Source organism: Phoca vitulina, unplaced genomic scaffold, assembly GCF_004348235.1.
Source record: "Phoca vitulina isolate PV1807 unplaced genomic scaffold, GSC_HSeal_1.0 scaffold77, whole genome shotgun sequence".
Taxonomy (NCBI): domain Eukaryota; kingdom Metazoa; phylum Chordata; class Mammalia; order Carnivora; family Phocidae; genus Phoca; species Phoca vitulina.
In genome coordinates, this window is record NW_022589780.1 from 6289767 (window position 1) to 6313551 (window position 23785).

General features: G+C 36.3%; 1 protein-coding gene and 1 pseudogene across 1 annotated transcript in view; one reads left to right on the forward strand and one right to left on the reverse strand.

Moving 5' to 3' along the window:
• ZC3H12B (zinc finger CCCH-type containing 12B) overlaps positions 1–23600 on the reverse strand; it is a 549765-nt gene extending 526165 nt beyond the window's left edge. The window contains exon 1 of the mRNA XM_032393861.1: positions 23117–23600. The gene's annotated coding sequence lies outside the window, so the exon portion shown is untranslated. The remainder of the gene's footprint in view (positions 1–23116) is intronic.
• On the forward strand, positions 3143–4053 carry LOC116625370 (annotated as a pseudogene).
• Positions 23601–23785: the final 185 nt, after the last annotated feature.

Sequence of the window (23785 nt, forward strand, 5' to 3'; positions counted from 1 at the left end):
CATTAATAAAAGAAAGGACAAGAACCATATGATCCCAACTGATAGAGAAAACACATTTGACAAAAACATCATCCTTTCTTGATTAAAACTCTCCACAGTGTAGGGATAGATGCAACATAGGAATATCATAAAAGCCATCTATGAAAAGCCCATAGCGAGTATCATTCTCAATGGGGAAAAACTGAGAGCTTTTCCCCTAAGGTCAGGAACATGACAGGGATGCCAGATCTCCCCACTGTTCCTTAACATAGTACTAGAAGTCCTAGCCTCAGCAGTCAGACAACAAAAAGAAATAAAAGGCATTCAAATAGGCAAAGAAATTAATTTCTCATTCTTTGCAGAAGACATGACATTTTACGTGGAAAATCCAAATACTCCACCCCAAAATTGCTAGAACTCATAAAGCAATTCAGCGATGTGGCATGATATAAAATCAATGCACAGAAATCAGTTGCATTTCTATACACTAACATTGAAAGAAAGAGAAATTAAGGAAGAAATCCCAGTTATAACTGGACCAAAAAACATAAGATACCTAAAAATAAACCAAACCAAAAAGGTAAAGGATCTGTACTCCAAAAACTACAGAACACTTATGAATGAAATTGAGGAAGAAACAAAGAGATGGAAAAGCATTCCATGATCATGGATTGGAAGAATAAATATTGTAAAAATGTCTATGCTACCCAGAGCAATCTACACATTCAATGCAATCCCTATCAAAATACCATCAACATTTGTCACAGAGCTGGAAGAAATATTCCTAAAATTTGTATGGAACCAGAAATGACCCCAAATAGCCAGAGGAATGTTGAAAAAGAAAACCAAAGCAGGTGGCATCACAATGCGTGACTTTAAGTTATTTTAGAAAACTGTAATCATCAAGACAGTATTATACTGGCACAAAAACAGACACATAGATCAATGGAACAGAATAGAGAACTCAGAAATGGACCTTCAGCTCTATCCTCAACTAATCTTTGACAAAGCAAGAAAGAATATCCAATGGAAAAAGGACAGTCTCTTCAACAAATGGTGCTGGGAAAATTGGACAGCCACATGCAGAATGAAAATAGACCATTTTCTTCCACCATACACAAAGATAAACTCAAAATGGATGAAAGACCTAAATGTGAGATAGGATCCATTAAAATCCTAGAGGAAAACACAGGCAGCAACCTCTTTGACCTCGGCCACAGCAACTTCTTGCTAGACACGTCTCCAAAGGGAAGGGAAACAAAAGCAAAAATGAACTATTGGACTTCAAGATGTAAAGCACAGCACAGGAAACACTCAACAAAACTAAAAGGCAACCTACGTAATGGGAGAAGGTATTTACAAATGACATATCAGATAAAGGTCTAATATCCAAAATCTATAAAGAACATATCAAACTCAACACTCAAAAAACAACAAATCCAGTCAAAACATGGGCAGAAGACATGAACAATAATTTTTCTAAAGAACACATACAAATGGCCAACAGGTATATGAAAAAATGACATCACTTGTCATCAGGGAAATACAAATCAAAACTCCAATGAGATACCACCTCTCACCAGTCAGAATGGCTAAAATTAACAAGACAGGGAACATCAAATGTTGGTGAGGATGTGGAGAAAGAGGAACACTTTTACACTGTGGGTATACAGGCTGGTACAACCACTCTGGAAAACAGTATGGAGGTTCCTCAAGAAGCAAATGCACTACTAGGTATGTACCGCAAAGACACAAATGTTGTGATCTGAAGGGGCACCTGCACCCCAATGTTCATAGCAGCAATATACACAATAACCAAACTATGTAAAGAGCTGAGATGTCCATCGGCAGATGAATGGATAAAGATATATATATATATAAATGGAATGTTACTCAGGCATCCAAAAGGATGAATACTTACAATTTACATTGATGTGGATGGAACTGGAGGGTATTATGCTGAGCGAAATAAGTCAATCAGAGAAATACAATTATCATATGGTTTCACTCATATGTGGAATATAAGAAACACCACAGAGGATCATAGGTGAAGGGAGGGAAAACTGAATGGGAAATCATCAGAGAGGGCGAAAAACCATGACAGACTCCTAACTATAGGCAACAAACTGAGGGTTGCTGGAGGGGAGGTAAGTGTGGGGATTAGGTAATTGGGTGATTGGCATTAAGAAGGGTACGTGAGGTGATGAGCACTGGATGTTATATGCAACTGATGAATTACTGAATTTAATGATGTAGTATATGTTGGTTAATTCAGTCTAAATTAAAAAAAAAAAGATAGCAAAAGAGTTAAATGAAATGGAGTTAAGCAATATGTCTGAAGAAAAATTCAAAGTAATAGTCATAAGTATACTCACTGGACTTGAAAAAAGATAAAAGGATCTCAGTGAGACCTTCAAGAAAAAGATAGAAAATATAAGACAGAGCCAGTCAGAGATGAAAGACATAATTACTGAAATAAAAAATATACTAGAGGGAATCAATAGCAGATTAGAAGAAGTGTGAGAGTGGATCAACTACCTAGGATACAGGATAACGGAAAGCAACCAAGATGAATGGCAAAAGGAAAAAAAAATAATAAAGAATGAGAATAAGTTAAGGGACCTCAGTAATATCATGAAGCATAATAACATTAACATTATAGGGCTCCCAGAAAAAGAAGAACGAGAGAAAGGGGCAGAAAATTTATTTGAAGAAATGATAGCTGAAAATTTCCCTTATCTAAGGAAGGATACAGACACACTGTTGCAAGAAGCACAGAGAGCCCCAACAAAATGAACCCAAAGAGGTCTACATCAAGCAGAGAAAGACAATTATCACATGGTGTCACTCATATGTGGACCATAAGGAATAATGCAGAGGACCACAGGGGGAGGGAAAACTGAATGGGAAGAAATCAGAGAGGGAGACAAACCATGAGAGAGAGACTCTGGACTCCAGGAAACAAACTGAGGGTTACAGAAGGGAGGGGGTTGGGGGACAGGGTAACTGGGTGATGGGTATTAAGGAGGGCATGTGTGGTAATAAGCACTGGGTATTATACACAACTAATGAATCATTGACCACCACATCAAAAACTAATGATGTACTATATGTTGGCTAACAACATAAAAATAAATAAATAAATAAACAAAAAGCTGGAAAAAAAGACACATAATAAAATGACAAAAAGTAGTGATAAAGAGATAATTTTAAAAACAAAAAGATGAAAGAAAACTGTTACATACAAGAGATACCCCACAAGGTTGTTAGCTAAGTTTTTTTAGGAGAGCTTTTGCTGACCAGGAGTGGAATGATATAATCAACATACTGAAAGAGAACAAAGCTTGCAACCAAGGATACTCTACCTACAAAGGTTATCATTCAGAATAAAAGGAGAGATACAAATTCTCCTATACAGCTGCCATCTTGTGTCCCCGCGTGTGTGCACCTAATCTCAGCTGGTCCGCCTGAGACCCCCTGAGTGCCAACCCTATTCCCCCGTGCAGTCCCATTTCCGCTCCAACAAGATGAAAGAAACTATCATAAACCAGGAGAAACTCGCCAAACTGCAAGCACAAGTGCGCATTGGTGGGAAAGGAACTGCTCACCGATGGTTCATAGAACGGCTACAGCAGAAGATAAAAAACTTCAGTTCTCCTTAAAGAATTTAGGAGTAAAGAATATCTCTGGTATTGAAGAAGTGAATATGGTCACAAACCAAGGAGCAGTGATCCACTTTAACAACCCCAAAGTTCAGGCGTCGCTGGCCGGGAACACTTTCACCATTCAGGCCATGCTGAGACAAAGCAGCTGACAGAAATGCTACCCAGTATCTTAAACCAACTCGGTGCAGGCAGTCTGACTAGTTTAAGAAGACTGGCTGAAGCTCTGCCCAAACAATCTGTGGATGGAAAAGCACCACTTGCTCCTGGAGAGGATGATGATGATGAAGTTCCAGATCTTGTGGAGAATTTTGATGAAGCTTCCAAGAATGAACCAAACTGAATTGGGTCAACTTCTGAAGAAGAAAAAAACTTGAAGAAGTTACTGGGAGCTGCTCTTTTATATTATGACTGCTTTTTAAAATTTTGTTCATGGATCTGATAAAATCTAGATCTCTAATATTTTTAAGCCCAAGCCCCTTGGACACTGCAGATCTTTTCAGTTTTTGATTATACACAATTCATTCTTTGCAGCTAATTAAGCTGAAGAAGCCTGGGAATAAAGTTTGAAACAAGGTTAATAAAGTTCTTTGCCTAGGAAAAAAAAATTCTCCCATACAAACAGAAGTTAAAGTTCATCACCACTAAACCAGCCTTACAATAAATGTTACAGGGAATTCTTTGAGTTCAAAGAAAAGGCCATAATTAGGAGAAAGAAAATTATGAAAGGAAGATATTTGACAGGTTAATGCAAACATATAATAAAAGTAGTAAATAAATCAGTTATAAAAGCAGTATGTAGGTTAAAGCGCAAAAACTGTAAAATAAATTAGAACTATAAATATTTGGGGTGCCTGGGTGGCTCAGTCAGTTAAGCATCAGCCTTTGGCTCCAGTCATGATCCCAGGGTCCCGAGATCGAGCCCCGCATTGAGCTCCCCCTTCAGCAGAGAGCCTGTTTCTCCCTCTCCCTCCGCTGCTCCCCCTGCTTATGCTCACTCTCTCTCTCTGTCAAATAAATAAAATCTCTTAAAAAAAGAACTATAAATATCAGTCGAGGAATTCACAAAGGAAAATGTAAAGTATGACACAATATGCATAAAACATGGGGGAAGGAGTAAAAAGTTAGTGCTTTTAGAATGAGTTGAAACCCATCAACTTAATATAGACTGCTGTATGCATAAACAATTATATATGATCATAATGGTAAACACAAATCAAAAACACATGCTATACAAAAAATAAAGAGAAAAGAATCCCAGCATGGCACTAATGAAAGCCATCAAACACAAGGGAAAAGTGCAACAGAAGAAAAAGGAACAGAAAAGAACTACAAAAAATACCAGAAATCAACAAAATGACAATGAGAACATACCTATCAGTAATTACTTTAAATGTAAATGAAGTAAATGCTCCAATCAAAAGATAGATAAAAATAAGAACCATGTGTATGCAGCCTACAAAAGACTCACTTCAGACCTAAAGACAAACACAGATTGAAAGTGAAGGGAAAGAAAAACTTTTACCATGCAAATGACAGTGAAAAGAAAAGAGGGGTAACAATACTTACATTGGACAAAATATACTTTAACACAAAGACTATAACAAGAGACACAAAAATACACTATATAATGATAAAGGGAACAATACAATAAGAGGATATAACAATTATAAATATGCACTGAACATGGGAGCACCTGGATACATAAAGCAACTATTTGCAGATATGTAGGAAGAAATTGACAGAAACACAATCAGTACAGGACTTTAACATCCCACTTATATCAATGGATAGATCATCCAGACAGAAAATCAACAAGGAAAAAGTAGTTTTGAATGACACATTGGACAGATAGACCTAACAGAAAAATTCAGAACATTCTATCCCCAAACAACAGAATACACATTCCTTTCAAGCGTGCATGGCATATTCTGCAGAATAGATTACATGTTAGAACACAAAGCAAGTCTCAATAAATTAAAAAAGATTGAAATCTTATCATGTATCTTTTCCAATCACAATATGAAACTAAAAATTAATCACAAGACAAAATCTGGAAAGACACAAATACATGGGAGTATAAATAACATGCTATTAACAATGAAGGAGTCAACCAAGAAACAAAGAGGAAATTTTAAAAAAAAATACATAAAGACAAATGAAAATGAAAACATAATGATCCAAAATGTTTGGGATGAAGAAAAAGCTATCCTAAGAGGGAAGATTATAGCAATACAGGCCTACCTCAAGAAGCAAGAATAAAGTAAGTTCCTTCCTTCAATAAACAACCTAACCTTCCACCTAAAGGGGCTAGAAAAAGAACAAACGAAACACAAAGCCAGTAGAAGGAAAGAAATAAAGGTAAGAGCAGAAATAAATGAAATAGAGACAAAGAAAAAGAACAGAAGAATGAAACCAGGAGCTGGTTCTTTAAAAAGATAAACAAAATGGATAATTTTTTAGCCAGACTCATCAAGAAAAAAAGATAAATGACTCAAATAAAATGAGAAACAAAGGAGAGGAATTAACAACCAATGCCACAGAAATGCAAAGGGTTATAAGAAAACAGTGTGAAAAACTATCTGCCAACAAACTGGACAATCTAGAAGAAATGGATAAATTCCTAGAAACATACACACTACCAAAATTGAATCAGGAAGAAATAGAAATTTTGAACACACTGATAACCGGCAAAGAAATTGAGTCAGTAATCAAAAAATCCCAACAAACAAAAGTCCAGGGCTAGATGGCTTCACAGGCAAATTCTACCAAAGATTTAAAGAAGAGTTAATACCTATGCTTCTAAAACTATTCCAAAAAAATAGAAAAGGAAGGAACTTACAAATTCATTCTCTGAGGCCAGGATTACCCTAATACCAAAACCAGATAAAGACACTACTATAAAAGAGAACTACAGACCAATATCCCTGATGAAAATAGATGCAAAAATCCTCAACAAAGGGCGCCTGGGTGGCTCAGTCGTTAAGCATCTGCCTTCGGCTCAGGTCATGGTCCCGGGGTCCTGGGATCGAGTCCCGCATCGGGCTCCTTGCTCAGCGGGGCGCCTGCTTCTCCCTCTCCCACTCCCCCTGCTTGTGTCCCCTCTCTCGCTGTGTCTCTCTCTGTCGAATAAATGAATAGAATCTTTAAAAAAAAAAAATCCTCAACAAAATACTAGCAAAGAGAATCCAACAATACATTAAAAACCATTTATGACAATCAAGTGGGATTTATTCCTGTGTTGCAAGGGTGGTCCCATATTCACAAATCAATCAACATGATACATTACCTCATTAGAGAAAGTATAAAAGCCATATGATCATTTCAGTAGACCCAGAAAAAGCATTTGAGAAACTACAACATCCATTCATGATAGAAGCCCTCAACAAAACAGGTTTAGAGGGAACACACTTCAACATAATTAACACCATACACGAAAAACCCACAGCTAATATCATCTTAAATGGAGAAAAACTGAGTGCTTTTCTTCTATGGTCAGGAACAAGACAAGGATGTCCACTCTCACCACTTGTATTCAACATAGTACTGTAAGTCCTAGCCACAGAAATCAGACAAAAATAAATAAAAGGCATCCAAATCAGTAAGGAAGAAATAAAATTCACCTTTTACAGACGACATGATACTATATATAGAAAACCTGAAAGACTCCACCAAAAAGCTGCTAGAACTGATAAATGAATTCAGTAAAATGGCATGATACAAAATTAATAACCAGAAATCAGTTCATCTCCATACACTAATAATGAAATAGAAGAAAGAGAAATTAAGAAAATAGTCCCATTTACAACTGCACTAAAAAATAATACCCAAGGATAAACATAACTAAATAGGTGAAAGACCTGTACTCTGAAAACTATAAAACACTGATGAAAGAAATTGAAAACACAAATGGAAAGATAGCCCATGCTCATGTATTGTAAGAATTAATATTGTTAAAATGGCCATACTACCAAAGCAATCTACAGATTCAATGCAATCCTTATCAAAATACCAATAGCACTGTTCATAAAACTACAAAAAATAATATTACAATTGGTACAGAACCACAAAAGAGGCTGAATAGCCAGTGAAAGCTTGACACAAAAGAACAATGCTGGATGTATCACAATCCCAGATTTCAAGATATACAACAAAGCTGTAGTAATCAAAACAGTATGATGGGGCACAAAAATAGACACATAGATCAATGGAAGAAATAAGAGAGTCTAGAAATAAACTTAGGTTTATACAGTTAATTAATCTATGAAAGGAGGGAGGAATATGCCATGCTAAAAAGACAGTCTTACTCAACAAACGGTCTTAGGAAAACGGGACAGCTACACCCAAATAAATGAAACTGGACCTCTTTCTTATATCATATACAAATATAAATCAAAATTTATTAAACATCTAAATGTGAGACCTGAAAGCATAAAAATCCTAGAAGAAAACATAGGCAGGAATCTCTTTGACTTTGGCCATTGAAACATTTTTATAGATATGTCTCTTTTGGCAAGGAAAATAAAGCAAAATTAAACTTTTGGGACTACACCAAAATAAAAAGCTTTTGCACAGTTAAGGATATCATCAACAAACAAGAAGACAACCTACTAAATGGAAGATGATATTTGCAATGATATATCCAATAGTGGGTTAATATCCAAAATACATAAAGAACTTATACAAGCCAACACCAAGAAAAAAAAATCCAATTTAAAAATAAGCAGAAACCCTGAGTAGACATTTTTCCAAAGAGGACATAGAGATGGCCAATAAACACAGGAAAGGGTGCTCAACATCACTAATAATCAGTTAAATGCAAATCAAAACCATAATGAGATTACCACCTTACATCTGCCAGGATGTTTAAAATCAAAAACACAAGAAATAACAAGTGTTGGTAAAGAATTAGAGAAAAAGAAACCCTCATACACAATTGGTGGTAATGCAAATTGGTGCAGCCACTGTGAAAAAACAGTATGGATGTTCCCCCAAAAAATTATAAATAAAATTATCATATGATCAATTAATTCCACTATGACTATTTACCCAAAGAAAACAAAAAGACTAATTGAAAAAGGTACATTCATCCCTATATTTATTGCAGCATTATTTACAATAACCAAGATATGGAAGCAACCCAAAGGTCCATCCATAAATGAATAGATAAAGATGTGATATACATCTGCAATGGAATATTGCTCAGCCATAAGAAAATGAGATATTGCCATTTGCAACAACATGATGGACCTAGGGGGTATAATGCTGTGTGAAATAAGTCAGTCAGAGAAAGACAAATACCACATGATTTCACTCATGCAGAATATAAGAAACCAAACAAATATATATATAAACAAAACAAATATAAGAAACAAAACAAGCAAAGAAAAAAAGAGACAAAAAACCCAGACTCTTAAATACATAGAACAAATTGGTGGTTTGCAGAGGGGAGGTCGCTAGGGGAATGGGTGAAATAGGTGAAAGGAGCTAAGTACATTTACTATGATGAGTACTGAGAAATGCATAGAATTGCTGAAGTGTTATATTGTGTACCTGAAACTAATATAATACTGTATGTTAATTATCCTTCAATAAAGAAATTAAATGGCTTAAAAACTTAAACATAGACTTGATCCTATAAAACTAGGAGAAAATGTAGGGGAAAAAACTCCTTAAGATTGGACTGGGCAATGATTTTTGGTGGGCACCAAAAGCACAAGCAAAAAATACAAAAGTGGAACTATATCAAACTAAAAAGCTGTATAGCAAAAGTAGCAATGGAAAAAATGAAAAGGCAGCCTATGGCATTGGAGGAAATATTTGTAAACCATATATCAGACAAGGAGTAACAGCCAAAATATATAAAGTACAACTCATAACAGAAAAACAAATAATTCAATTTAAAAATGGGCAGAGAAGCTAAATAGATATTTTTCAAAAAAAGACATCTAGATGGCCTACAGATTTATGAAAAGATGCTTAATATCACTAATCATCAGAGAGATGCAAATCACAACCAACACAGGACATCACCCCACATCTGATGGAATGGCTACCATCAAGAAAACAAGAAATAGGGGCACCTGGGTGGTTAAGTTGGTTAAGCATCTGCCTTTGGCTCAGGTCATGATTCCGAGGTCCTGGGATTGAGCCAAGTGTCAAGCTCCCTGCTCAGGGGAGAGTCTGCTTCTCTTTCTCCCTCTTCCCCTCCCCCCAGCCCGTGCTCTCTTCTCCTCTCGCTCTCACTCTCTCTCTCTCAAATAAATAAATAATCTTAAAAAAAAGAAGACAAGAGATAAAAAGTGTTGGTGAGGATGTGGAGTAAAAGCAACCCTTTTACATTATAGATGGGAATGTAAATTTGTTCAGACACTATGGAAAATAGTATGGAAGTTCCTCCAAAAAATAAAAATAGAATTATCAGTAATTCCACTCTTGGGTGTACATCCAAAGAATATGAAAATGGGAGTCTGAAAAGATATATATGCTCTTACGCTTTTGCAATATTATTCACAATAGCCAAGATATGGAAACAACCTAAGTGTCTGTCAACAGATGAATGGATAAAAATTATATATGAATATTAGACAGCCATGAGAAAGAAGGAAAGCCTACCATTTGTGATGACATGAATGAACCTTGAGGACATTATGCTGAGATATGTTAAACAAAAAGACAAATACTGTATGATATCACGTATATTTGGAATCTAAAAAAGCTTAACTCAAGGAAAAAGAGTAAAATAAGGTCACCAGAGGCTGGCAGGGTGGGGGGATTGGGGACAAATTGTTTAAGGGTAAAAACTGGAAACTAGTAGATAAATAAAACCTGGCAAAGCTAACACACAGCATAATGATTACAGTCAATGGCATTGTATCATAAATTTAAAAGTTGCTAATAGATTAGATCTTAATTGTGCCCACCACCAAAAAAAAATAATTATGTAACATAATAGAGATGTTAGTTAACTCTATGGTAGTAATATTGCAACATATAAATATATCAAATCATGATGTTGTACACCTAAAACTTACACAATGTTATGTATCAATTTTATTTTGATAATGAAATTTAATAAAGATTATTGTAAGAATGAAAAAGGAGAAAAGAGGGGCGCCTGGGTGGCTCAGTCATTAGCGTCTGCCTTCGGCTCAGGTCATGATCTCAGGGTCCTGGGATTGAGCCCCACATCGGGCTCTCTGCTCTGCAGGAAGCCTGCTTCTCCCACTCCCACTCCCCTTGCTTGTGTTCCCTCTCTCACTGTGTGTCTCTCTCTGTCAAATAAATAAATAAAATCTTTAAAAAAAAAAAGAAAATACCTTGAGACAAAAATTAAAACACAGCATACCAAAACATGTAAGATATAGCAAAAGCAGTACTAAGAGAATTGTATAGCAGTATACACTTACATTTAAAAAGAAGGAAGATTTCAAATCCTTCTTAATTTTACATCTCAAGAAACTAGAAAAGGAACACACCATATCCAAATCTAGCAGAAGGAAATAAACATCAGAGCAGTAATAAATGAAATAGAAAATAGAAAAAAAAAGTCAAGAGTTGATTCTTTTTAAATGAAAACAAAATTTAAAAACCACCAGCTAGATTAACTAAGGAAAATAGAAGACTCAAATTTAAAAAAAAAAAAAGAAATGCAAGAGAAGATATTACAACTGTTGTCACATAAAAGATTATAAGAGACTACTATGAATAATTACACACCAACAAACTGGATAATCTAGAAGAAAAGGATAAATTCATAGAAACATACAACCTACCAAAATCTGAATAAGGAATTGAAAAATAAGCAGACCTGTATCTGGCTTTGGTATCAGGGTAATGCTGGCCTCATAAAATGAGTTTGGAAGTGTTTACTCCTCTGATTTTTTGGGAACAATTTGAGAAAGATTAGTATTAGTTCTTTAATGTTTGGTAGAATTCATCCATGAAACCATCTGGTTCTGAGCTTTGTTGTTGTTGTTGTTGTTGTTGTTGGAACATTTTTGATTATTCATTTAATCTCCTTAGCCAGAAAAAAAAAAAAAAAACTATTAGAAGAAAGAAAATTACAGGTTAATATCCCTGATGAATACAGAGTCAAAATTCCTGAACATAGTACTAGTAAACCAAACTCAATAGTACCTTAAAAGGATCACACACCATGAAAAGGTGGGATTTAGCCCCAGATTCAAAGATAGTTTGACAGATAAAAATCAATCCATATGATACAACCACATTAACAGAACAAAGGGGAAAATTATATGATTATCTCAATAGATGTAGAAAAAGCATTTGACACATTTTAACACCAATTTATGATAAATAGCACTCAACAAATTAAGAATGGAAAGAAATTACCTCAGCATAATAAAGGCCATATATGAAAAACCCACAGTTAACACCATACTCAATAATAAAAACTGAAAACTTTTCCTCCAAGATCAGGAGCAAGGCAAGGATTCCAACTCACACCACTTCTATTCAACATAGTACTGAATTTTAGGATTTTTTTTATTTCTGTAAAAAATGCCATTGGAATTTTATTAGGGATTGCACTGAATCTGTAGCTTGCTTTTGGTAGTATGGACATTTGAACAATATTACGTATTCTAATCCATAAACATGGTATGTCTTTCCAATTATTTATGTCATCTTTAATTTCTAGTTAGAGCAATTAGGCAAGTAAAGGAAACTTAAAAGACATCCAAATTTAAACAGAAGTGAAATAAATCATCTCTGCTCACAAGTGACATGATCTAATATGCAGAAAATCCTAAAGATTACACACACACACATACACAAACACACACACAAATCCTAAACTTCAAACAGAACCAGAAAGTACCCCAAATAACAACAACAACAACAAAATGTTGAGCAAAAAGAACAAAGATGGAGCCCTCACACTTCCTGTTTTCAAAACATATTACAAAGCTAGAGCATAGTGCTAGCATAAAGACGGACATACAGTCCTAGGGAAAAGACTAGGGAGCCCAGAAATAAACGTATGCATATACAGTCAACTGATACTCAACACAGTGTTAATAATACACAATGGGGAAAGGACAGTCTCTTCAATAAATGGCATTGGAAATATGAATATCTACATGCAAAGGAATGAAATTGGACGCTTATACATCCATAAAAATCAAATCAAAGTGGATTAAATACATAAATGTAAGGCCTGAAACCATATAACTCCTAGAAGAAAACATAAAGAAAAAGCTTCAAAACATTGGTATTAGTAATTATTCCTTTGATATGACACCAAAAATGCAGGCAACAAAAGCAAAAATAAACAAATGAGAATATATAAAACTAAAATGCATCTTCACAGAAATACAAATTGAGAGTGAAAAGGCAACCTATGGAATGAGAAAAAATATTTGCAAACTATATTTCTGATCAGGGGTTAATTTCCAAAATATTAAGGAACTCCCACAATGCAATAGTAAAAATAAAAACAAAAATAAAACAATTTAAAAAACAAGGAAATGATGAATAAATATTTTTCCAAGGAAGACACAGAAATGGCCAACAGGTATATTAAAAGATAGTTAACATCACTAATTATCATGGAAATGCAAACCAAAACCTCAAGGTGATAGTACTTCACAACAGTTAGGATGGCCATTATTTAAAAAACAAAACAGAAAATTATTGTTAAGAATGTTTAGAGAAGAACCATGAGAGACGATGGACTCTGAAAAACAAACTGAGGGTTCTAGAGGGGAGGGGGGTGGGAGGATGGGTTAGCCTGGTGATGGGTATTGAGGAGGGCACATTCTGCATGGAGCACTGGGTGTTATGCACAAACAATGAATCATGGAACACTATATCTAAAAGTAATGATGTAATGTATGGGGATTAACATAACAATAAAAAAATAAAAAAAAAAAAAGAATGTTTAGAAACTAGAACCCTTGGGGCACCTGGGTGGCTCAGTCAGTTAAGGGTCCAACTCTTGATTTCAGCTCAGGTCATGATCTCAGGGTCAGGAGATCAAGCCCCACGTCAGGCTCAGTGGGGAGTCTGCTTCTCTCTCCCTCTCCCTCTCCCTCTGCCACACCTAAAATAAATAAATAAATCTAAAAAAAAAAAAAAAAACTACAGTCCTTGTGCCATGTTGGTGGGAATGTAAACATGGTGCAGTTGCTATAGAAAATTGCATGGAAGTTCCACAAAACTCTTTTAAAAACTATCATATTATCCTAAATAATAAATATGATCCTAAAAAAATAATAAATATGATCCTAAAAAATCATATGATCCTAAATAATAAATAACCCAGTTAAAAATGGGCAGCGAACATGAATAGACATTTTTTTTTTCCCAAAAAAGACATACGGATGGCCAACATATACATGAAAAGACGTTTAACATCTCTCATCATAAGGGAAATATAAATCAAAACTACAATGAGATATCACCTCACACATGTCAGAATGGCTAAAATTAACAACAGAAGAAAAAACAGGTGTTGGCAAGAATATGGAGAAAGAGGAACACTCTTGCACTGTTGGTGGGAATGCAAACTGGTGCAGCCACTCTGGAAAACAGTACGGAGGTTCCTCAAAAGTTTAAAATAGAACTACCATACAACCCAGCAACTGCACTACTAGGTATTTATCCAAAGGATACAAAAATACAGATTTGAAGGGTTACATGCACCCCAATTTTTATAGCAGCATTATCAACAATAGCCAAGTATGGAAAGAGCCCAAATGTCCATCAACTGATGAATGGATAAAGATGTAGTGTGTGTGTGTGTGTGTGTGTGTGTGTGTGTGTGTGTGTGTAAAAAATGGAATGTTACTCAGCCATAACAAAGAATGAAATCTTGTTATTTGCAATGACATGGATGGAGCTATAGAGTATTATGCTAAGCAAAATAAGTCAGAGAAAGACAAATACCATATGATTTCACTCATATGTGGAATTTAAGAAACAGAACAGATGAACATAGTGGGGTAAAGAGGCAAACCAGGAAACAGACTCTTAAATATAGAGAACAAACGGAGGGTTACTGGAGGGGAAGTGGGTGGGAGGATGGGTTAAATAGGTGATGGTGATTAAGGACAGTGCTTGTGATGAGCACCAGGTGTTGTAGGTAAGTGCTGAATCACCGAATTCTAAACCTGAAACTAATATTACACTGTATGTTAAGTAGCTGGAATTTAAATAAAAACTTGGGGAAAAAGAGTAATTAAATCCCTAAAGAAAAAGAAAAAGATCTACCGTATGATCCAACAATCCCACTTCTGGGTATTTATCCAAAAGTATTGAAAATAGGATCTCCAAAAAATATTTGCATTCCTATGTTCATTGCATATTATTTACAATAGACAAGGGGTGGAGAAAACTTAAATGTCCATTGACAGATAAGTAGATAAAGAAAATGTGGTAGATACATGCAATTGAATATTATTCAGCCTTAAAAAAGAAGGAACTGCTGTTACATGCTACGACAGATATATCTTGAGGACATTACATTAAGTGAAATAAGCCAGTCACAAAAAGACAAATACTGAATAATTTCACTTGTATGAGGTATCTAAAGTAGTAAGACTCATAGAAGCAGAAAGTACAATGGTATTTGCCAAAGGCTGGGGGGATGGAGAAATGAGGAGTTCTTGTTTAATGGGTATAGAATTTGTCACGCAAGAGGATAAAGTTCTAGAGATCTCCTGTAGAATAACACTCTACTTAACACTTAAATTTTTGTTAAAAGAGTAAATCTCATATTATATGTATTTACCACAATAAAAAAAGTGGAAGACATAGCCCTAACATATCAATAATTATTTTAATATGTAAATAGTCCAAATGCACCAATTTAAAGACAGAGATTGGCATAGTGGATAAAAACAATATGGTCCAGTATATGTTGTCTACAAGAAATTCACTTCAAACATAAAAACATGTGTAGACTAAAAGTAAATGGATAAAAAAAGATATACCACTGAAACAGATTTTTAAAAAAAATCACTTCCCCATAAAGTACACTTCAGAGCGAAGAAAGTTACAAGGGATAAAGAGGAACGTAACACAACATTCATGAAATAACATAATTATAGTGATAGAGAACAGATTAGAGATGAGAGTTTAGGGAAGGGGGCAAAGGAGGTGAGTGTGGCTCAGTTTGATTAGTTAAGAATTCCAGAGAGCTAAATTTTTATTCTAGTTGATCTAATGACTTTTGTGTTATTGCTTCCTTTGCTCTTACTCCTAAGATCTAGGATCTATCAGTGAGGAACATTGAGTTACACAGTAGAGGCGAATTATCACTACTGTAATAGGCATTAAACAAAGAACTAGCTTTTTCCCCTCCCAAAAGAACACCAATAATAAGCCTCCAACAACCCTATTATTACATGCAGTTGCACTCTGTCCTGGTTAATTTGACATTTATTCTGGTTTCTTGTTAGAAGAATTTCATTCCATGATATCAGCAATGGTTTTTAGAACTTTTTGCATCGTCACATAAATAAAACGAAACTATATCAATATGCATGCATACATTATATGATTATTAATTCAAAACTAAAGAAAAGGAGGGGTGCCTGGGTGGCTCCATCAGTTAAGTATCTGCCTTCAGCTTAGGTCACGATCCCAGAGTCCTGGGATCGAGCCCTGCATCAGGCTCCCTGCTCAGCGGGGAGTCTTCTTCTCCCTCTTCCTATGCCCCTCTCCCCCATGCTCTCTCTCCCACTCTCAAATAAATAACTAAAATCTTAAAAAAAAAAAAAAAAAAACTAGCGAAAAGGAGGTCCTGAAATTTTACTACTTTCAGAGTTGTTGGACCACCATTAACAGATCAAGACTACCAAGACTACTCAGTGTAGGGGTGCCTGGGTGGCTCAGCCACTTAAGCATCTGCCTTCCGCCCAGGTCATGATCTCAGGGTCCTGGTTCGAGCCCAGAGGTGAGCTCCGCACTCAGTGGGGAGCATGCTTCTCCCTCTCTGCCTGCCGCTCCCCCTGCTTGTGCGCTCGCACTCTCGGTCAAATAAATAAATAAAACCTTCTTTAAAAAGACAACTCAGTGTAATTTTTTTATAAAGATTTTATTTATTTATTTGTCTGAGAGAGAGTGAGCACAAGCAGGGAGAGGTGCAGGTAGAGGGAGAAACAGGCTCCCCACTAAGCAAGGAACCCGATGCAGGACTCAATCCCAGGATCCTGGGATCATGACCTGAGCCAAAGGCAGCTGCTTAATGGACTGAACCACCCAGGTGTCCCTCAGTGTAACTTTCAATGCACACTTATTTCACTTTCTTATGCTGACAAAATGATAAGAAGAATTTAAGTGCACAGAATTTACATGCAAATAATATTGTTATTACAGTTTTTAAAACATCTGAGAGCAGTTCATCATAACTGTTGTCCCAATTTTGCTTACATTACTAACTGATGTTCAAATCCCTTTTCTTGTAAACAGCCCAATTCAATTAATAATCTAATCCTTGTATGCTCAATGCAGCACTTAGAAGACATTTTAAAATACATAAAACCTAGTGGTGCATGCCTTCTTTCCTCTTAGCAGTTATTTTAACTCAGTATCAGTGCTTTTGTTACAGGAAGTTAGTTAGGTTCTAACAGGAGGCCTGGAGGACAGCAAAGAGGAAGCTATGGCCAGCTATGGGGAAAGTCAGAGGACTTTTCTGGCAGCACTCCAAAACAAAGCCACAAGAAGCTGGATCAAACAAAACAGGCCCAAGATGGCCGACAGAGTAGACCTGACACTCCTGACCAAATAAGAAAAGGCTGAAATCCCTGCTTCCAAGAAATCCCCTCCTAAGTAATGAATATTCCACCCCTTTGTTAACAACTGTCAATAAAAGATAGACACCTAAACCCCAGGTTGCAGTTCTCTCTCTCTCTCTCTTCCACCTCTCTTGCCAGCTCTCTCATCTTGAGAGTGTACTTTTGTTTTAATAAACTTTCCCACACATGTTGATTGTCCACTGGGTTGTGTCTGTCCTTGAATTATTTCTCCTGATGAGACCAAATAACTTTGGCGACATCTTTGGGATGGCCTCAGGACCTGGGGTCTCCCCAGTTCACCTGGCAACACTTTCATAGCCAGCAAAGAAGCTCTGACATTTCCTAACCTCTGTTATGGTTGTGGCTGCTTCTCCTGTGTAGTGCCAGCATGGGTTTGGCACTCTACAGAATATATTTTTTAGCATAATTACTAGGCTATAACAAATTTTGACTAGTGGAGCCTGAATTAAGGAAATTTTGTTGTACTATCATTTTGACTCCACTGATTCAGAATTTGAGATAATTCAGACAGGGGCTGAGATTAAATTGACCTTAGCATTATTTATGAACAAAGAGTTTGCTAAGCAAATTAATAGTATAAACAAGATAATAGAGAAAAAAATGCTTCCAAGCATCTTTAAATACCTCAGAAATATTTCTTTACATATAATTCGTAGATATACTAACTACATATCATTCTCACATATTTATTAAAACAAGATCCTTAAGGGTAATACTTTGTTAACCTAGTTTTGGTTACTACATGTACAAGGAAGTCATTAAAACTGCAGTACATAAGAAATATTCTAAAATTCACAACTTCAACTACTTTATACCTATTCTACTAATGTTATTGCACATTAAGAAAAATTTTAAACATGTAAAATCTAACACCCATTTTTCTTATACCCCTACTTTTTTTCTTCTTCTATGGAATCATAGGTATCTGAACTAATTTGGCAACAAAACAAATACAATCCATGGTAATTCATTCTATTGATAATAACCAAAAACAACCCAGTTAATAATGATAGCCTTGAAAAGTACAAAGGAAGAGAAAAGGAATATAAGGACCTGTGTGCACATTTAGAAATTAAACTCAACAAGAACAATTAAATGCCCAGCAAAGGTCAAGGAGCAACTAATAAGTAGTAAGTATGGCTTATGTATGATCTATGGAATAAAACTTACAACTTATGTCACACCTTACATATCAACTGGTTTTCAATTTGAAAGAAAAATAGAGTAATTATTTTTGAATTACTAGATCCTAAGTCTACTAAGTTAGACACAGTATTTTAAAAGAGTTTGGATTAGTTGTCTTATTACTTCCAGTCAAATCACCCAGTTTCAAATGCATTTTATCTGATATGGATTCAGCTTTTTAGACTATGACAGAAAATCTTTCCTAAATAACTTTTTAAAAATATAAATGTATTTTGTAAAATTCATTCAGGAGTCACAGAAGTAGCTCAGAAGTGCCAGTGAGAACAAACCAATATCCACATTTGTTAGGAAAAGGGGAAATGAGGTACAGAAAGTGAATATAATGATCTATATAATTCAGGGCTTTTAAAGGTTATGGAGATACTAATACTTAGTGCGCAATAGTTTTAATCAAGAATTTTTAAAAATCCCATTTTTCTCATTATGAATCATGTCAAAATTTAACTTCAGGTTTTCAGTTAATATTTATTGCATTTTAAAAGCTGCTACAAAAAGCTTGTATTCCATACCATCAAATACCTGAGATGTATTTGTCATCAAGAAAATAGGAATGAATCAGACCACAGAGGAACTTTTGGATGTCAACAGTCCAAAGACAGTTAACAATGTATAATATAAGATATGATATTAAGAGAACAATAACTGTATAAAAGGCAGTTCTTATGACTATTATTTTAGAACTTTTATGTGAAGAATTTGTTTTGTTTTATTTTGTTTGTAGGTACCAGTCTTTAAGAAAGAATTCTGCTCTCCACTTTTCTTCCTACATTGAATTGGCTGTTAGTATTTTCCACTTTGTGGAAAAGGTTATGTTCTAGGGAAATGTGATCCAAAAAGAACTATTGGGTAAAAGCCATTTTTCCCATAAGCTTCCATAATAAAATCTAAGGATGTGCTCATCTGGGAAAATTTTCAACCCACTGTCATACTTTAGACTATAATAACACTGTTAAAACTGCATATTTAAAGAAAATTATAACTTTTGGATACATCTTTGGTATTCAGGATAATGCTGCTCTACCTCCAGACTCAGTAATATGGTAAAAAATATTGAGAGTTTCCTATTATATAGTAGGGGAAACTGACAATCCCTTACCCTATTTCACAAGCAGCCACCACTGAGATTTAGCAATTTATGTAAGATGTTTACCTGCCTTAAATCCCCATACTACATAGAACTTGACATACAAAGTAATTTTAATTTTCTCAGCAGTTTCCCTTCATTTAAATTTACCAGTTCTCTTTCCAAAGATGTTCCCTATTGATACCAGCATAATTAGCTAAGAATAGAAATATGCAATACTTGCTTAGCAGAGGAGACTAAACCCAATGCTTTCTGAATATGTTTTGCTATCTGTTAACTAGTTAATTTCCAGTGATCCAATATTCATTGACTATGTATATGTGGACTATCATGCTCTCTAACTAATAACTTGTTTATTTAGCTAATAACTGACAACCTAAGTAAAGAATGCCAAAAACAACAATTATATTTGTCAAAATTATTAGCTACTGTGAATTAACATTTATTAGAAATAACTATAATCAGAGAAGACTATTGTTGGCAGCAAAGATACCAAATGAAAAGTATAAGATGGTGTATAGAAGCCTCAAAAAATGTCAAGTTTGGGTATATTGTTCCTTAGAGTATATCTGTGAATTAATCTCGAAAATTCTTTGCATTTCTGTTGGGGGCACAATCATAGCACATTTTCTTATTGTTATTTTTCTATATACAAACTTCAACCTACAGTGGTTGACTAAAACCAAGAAGAATATTAGTCATGTAACTAATTCTCAACACAGCAGAAAGTTGTTAGAAAAGCAATAAAGTAAGTTTTACAGAGGTTTATAACTCAGTTTAAACACTGATGTTAGTTGACAATTATTAACACAAGCATTAATAGCATTATATTAAAACTTTGACAGACATCAATTTGTAGGACTCTGGCATACTTCCCCTTATTTTCAAAAAATAATAAAAATAGTAGTATTAATTAGCAGTACTAAAAACTAAGCTATCATATATTTAATGGACCAACTTAATGTTGCTTATAGAATTTCCTAATTTACTTTATCAAGAAATAGTCTTTGGAGAATGAATATTAATAATCTAAAGTTATACTAATTAGATCAGTCCTCTACAAAATACTTAAGATTATAACTGTTTTAGGAGATCATGAAAACGTACGTACAGGTGATAAAAATGTGTGAACTTAATACTCTACCTATATCTGCTTAGGGAACATTTTCACTTGCCCAAGAAATAGAATGATTATTTTAAGTCTGGCTTCTATAGTATGCACATGTGAAAAATTATTTAATATTAATTTATTGATTTAGGATATAATTTATCATAAAAACTATGCCAACTACTGACAGTGCCGTTTAGGTTTATCCAGGAGAGTAATATTCACAAAGATTAGAAAATCAAGTGCCTCAGTTCATGCTATGCTAAACTCCCCCATCTTCCAATAAAATTTATAATTCTAAAAGAATCAAATCAAATCTGACTTTATAAAGCCTTCTCTGACAAATAACAGCTCCAAAGCTCTTCTTTTACCCTATAATTATTTTAGCTCTTATTCTGTACTACTCTATGTTCTAATTGTTGACCATGATGTCTCCAGTGGATAAGCAATTTAATTCTTGGGGCCTGTTTCCCTTCTATTCTCCACAGTCACTAGTATAGTAATGGGCACTCAGTGAAGCTAGACAATAAAAGCTTGTTGAAAATCAATTAATTAAAAAAAACATTGAATTCATTCCAGAGTTCACTGGTCAAGTGTTTTGTTGTACTTGTATTAATATTATCTTATAATGTGGTTATGACACTCTAGGTAAATACTCTTGAGCATGTGGCACCTTTATAAACATATTAAATAAAATCAAATTCTAAATGGGGTCCAAATTACTGCCTGGTTCTAAAAGTATATGAAGATGAACAGTGAGTATCTACATGGTACATTTTATTTCAAATAGTTCAGACTTGAATTGATCAAGAGCTTTTCCAAAACAAAAACATTCCTAACTTTAGAATCTAGCAACTAGAAGCATGTCAATTTACCAATTCACCACTATCACCGCCACGAACACCACCACCAACAACAACAACATAAAATATTTGCTGAGGTCCAAAATTATTTTGCAGTGATACTAGAATTAAACTGTGCTTTAAACTATATCCAAGAGAACTTCAAACAACATGAAAGCTGCATTTTACCCAAAACTATCAAGTCTTGACTGATTCACTAAAGTTATCTAATCACAAATAGCAGGTATATCCTTTTTTAAAATCTTTAGCTTAAAAGCATTTACCCAAAATTAAATTTAGCCTTTTTAATACAGCACTTTTTTACTTCTTTCCTCTTTTTCTAATAAAAGAAACATGAAATAACTTAAAAACTAGTAGGGAGGGAAGAGAGCCAAATAAAAGAAGGAACCCATCTTTCATTGTTTGTGCCTGAAAGTTCCTTACAATCAAAATTACTAATTAATCTGAATTCAGTCCACTTTTGGAAAGGGTCAACTGGGAACTGTGATTTTTTTTCAACCATTTGCTTTTAAAGAAACAACTTCACTACTCAAAGATAATATTGCTACTTTTCAAAAAGTACCTTACAACTTTAGATCCTCATCTAATCATCCTCTCCAAAACATCACTTCAGGTCCCTCATGGCCATGTTTTTGGAAGCAACTATTCTCAATTGCAGGATACCCCAGGAAGAACAGATAGATCATTATACACCCTCGCTTTCATTAGGGACATTTTAGGTTTCATCATATTTACTAAAAAAGAAGTAATGTCATTCTGGATGAAGAGTAGTTAGTTCATAAAACCTGTTTCCCCTGTTATCAGTCACTGTTTGTCTACTTCTCTTCAAGTTTGATGCCACTTTGGAAGTCAAGTGGAGTGTGTGTTTGCTAGTTTGTTTTATTACTATTATTTAATGTAAGTACTGACTTCCTAACTCTTACACGTCAGGAGTCAGAAGCCAGGCACGCGACTTTCAGAAGATCTCAGCACACGAGTATCAAGAAAACTGAAAAGAGGCCAGGCCATCTGTCCGTTCAAGCTTTGAGGCATGGAGTGACAACAGTCTGAGAAATGGCTCTTGAGAAGCCTGTGGTCAGACTGAACCGTTCGAGAGCAAAAGCGACAGAAAAGGAATAAGAACGGTATTGGGAAAGTCTGTCCCGGAATCAGGGGCCAGGCTGCGTGATTGTACGTAGAATTATCGGCATCTATGGCATCTAAGAAGCAAAGCCAGGCCTTAAGCCCCTCATTCCTAGATGCCAGGGTTGAGACAAGAGAGTGGTGGTTTTTAGAAGGAAAACTACCTCGAAGGACACAGGGAGCCGCGAGCAGATGTAGGAGAGGCGTTAGAAGCTTCTGCAGGAGAAAGCAGCGCGTTGGTCGTCTCCCGGGGCCCCGGAGGACAGAAAGGCGCCCCAACACCAGGCGAGCGCGGTGCCACTACTCACCCCTACTCTCCTACGGTCCCCGTCGTCGCCCTGCTGGACACAGCCCCTGCTGGGGGAGCCCCTCCCCCGCCCGCCGCCAGGGGTGGGCTCAGCCGGCGAGAGGAGACGGCGGCGCAGGTGTCCGTGAGCCGGTGCCAGAGATGCGCCCCAGGAGGAGCTGGGTGCAAAGGAGGCAGCCTGGTGCCTTGCGCTCCCTGGCGCCGCCAACTTCACCACCATCGACGTGGAGGGGCGAGGGGAGGCACTGGGGGGGAGGCCCTCGCCCAGCGGCCCGTACCTTCCTGGGGTACTAGGCCTGAGCTCGGGCGGGACCGCCACCCCCGGTCCCCTCAGCGACCCGACCCCCAGGCCTGATTCCCCTCCCTCAGCCCCCGCGGCCACAGAGCAGCGGCGGCTCCCTCTCGGGGCCGCGGTCGCAGCTGCATCCTCGTGCTCCTCCTCCTCTGGCGCCGCTGCCTACACACACAACCCCAGCGCCGTTAGAGCCGCGGCGCCCCGACTGCCGTCGCCTGGCAACCGCGCGCATGCGCCCCACCCCCGCCGGCGACTGCCGCCACCGCTGGCGCCTCTGTAGGGGCTCAGTCTAGGACCTACAAAAGTGCGCAAAAGCCCACTTCCTAGATCCTGGATGGAGCGGCGTCAAGGCAGGGGTGAGGTGGGAGAAGTGCA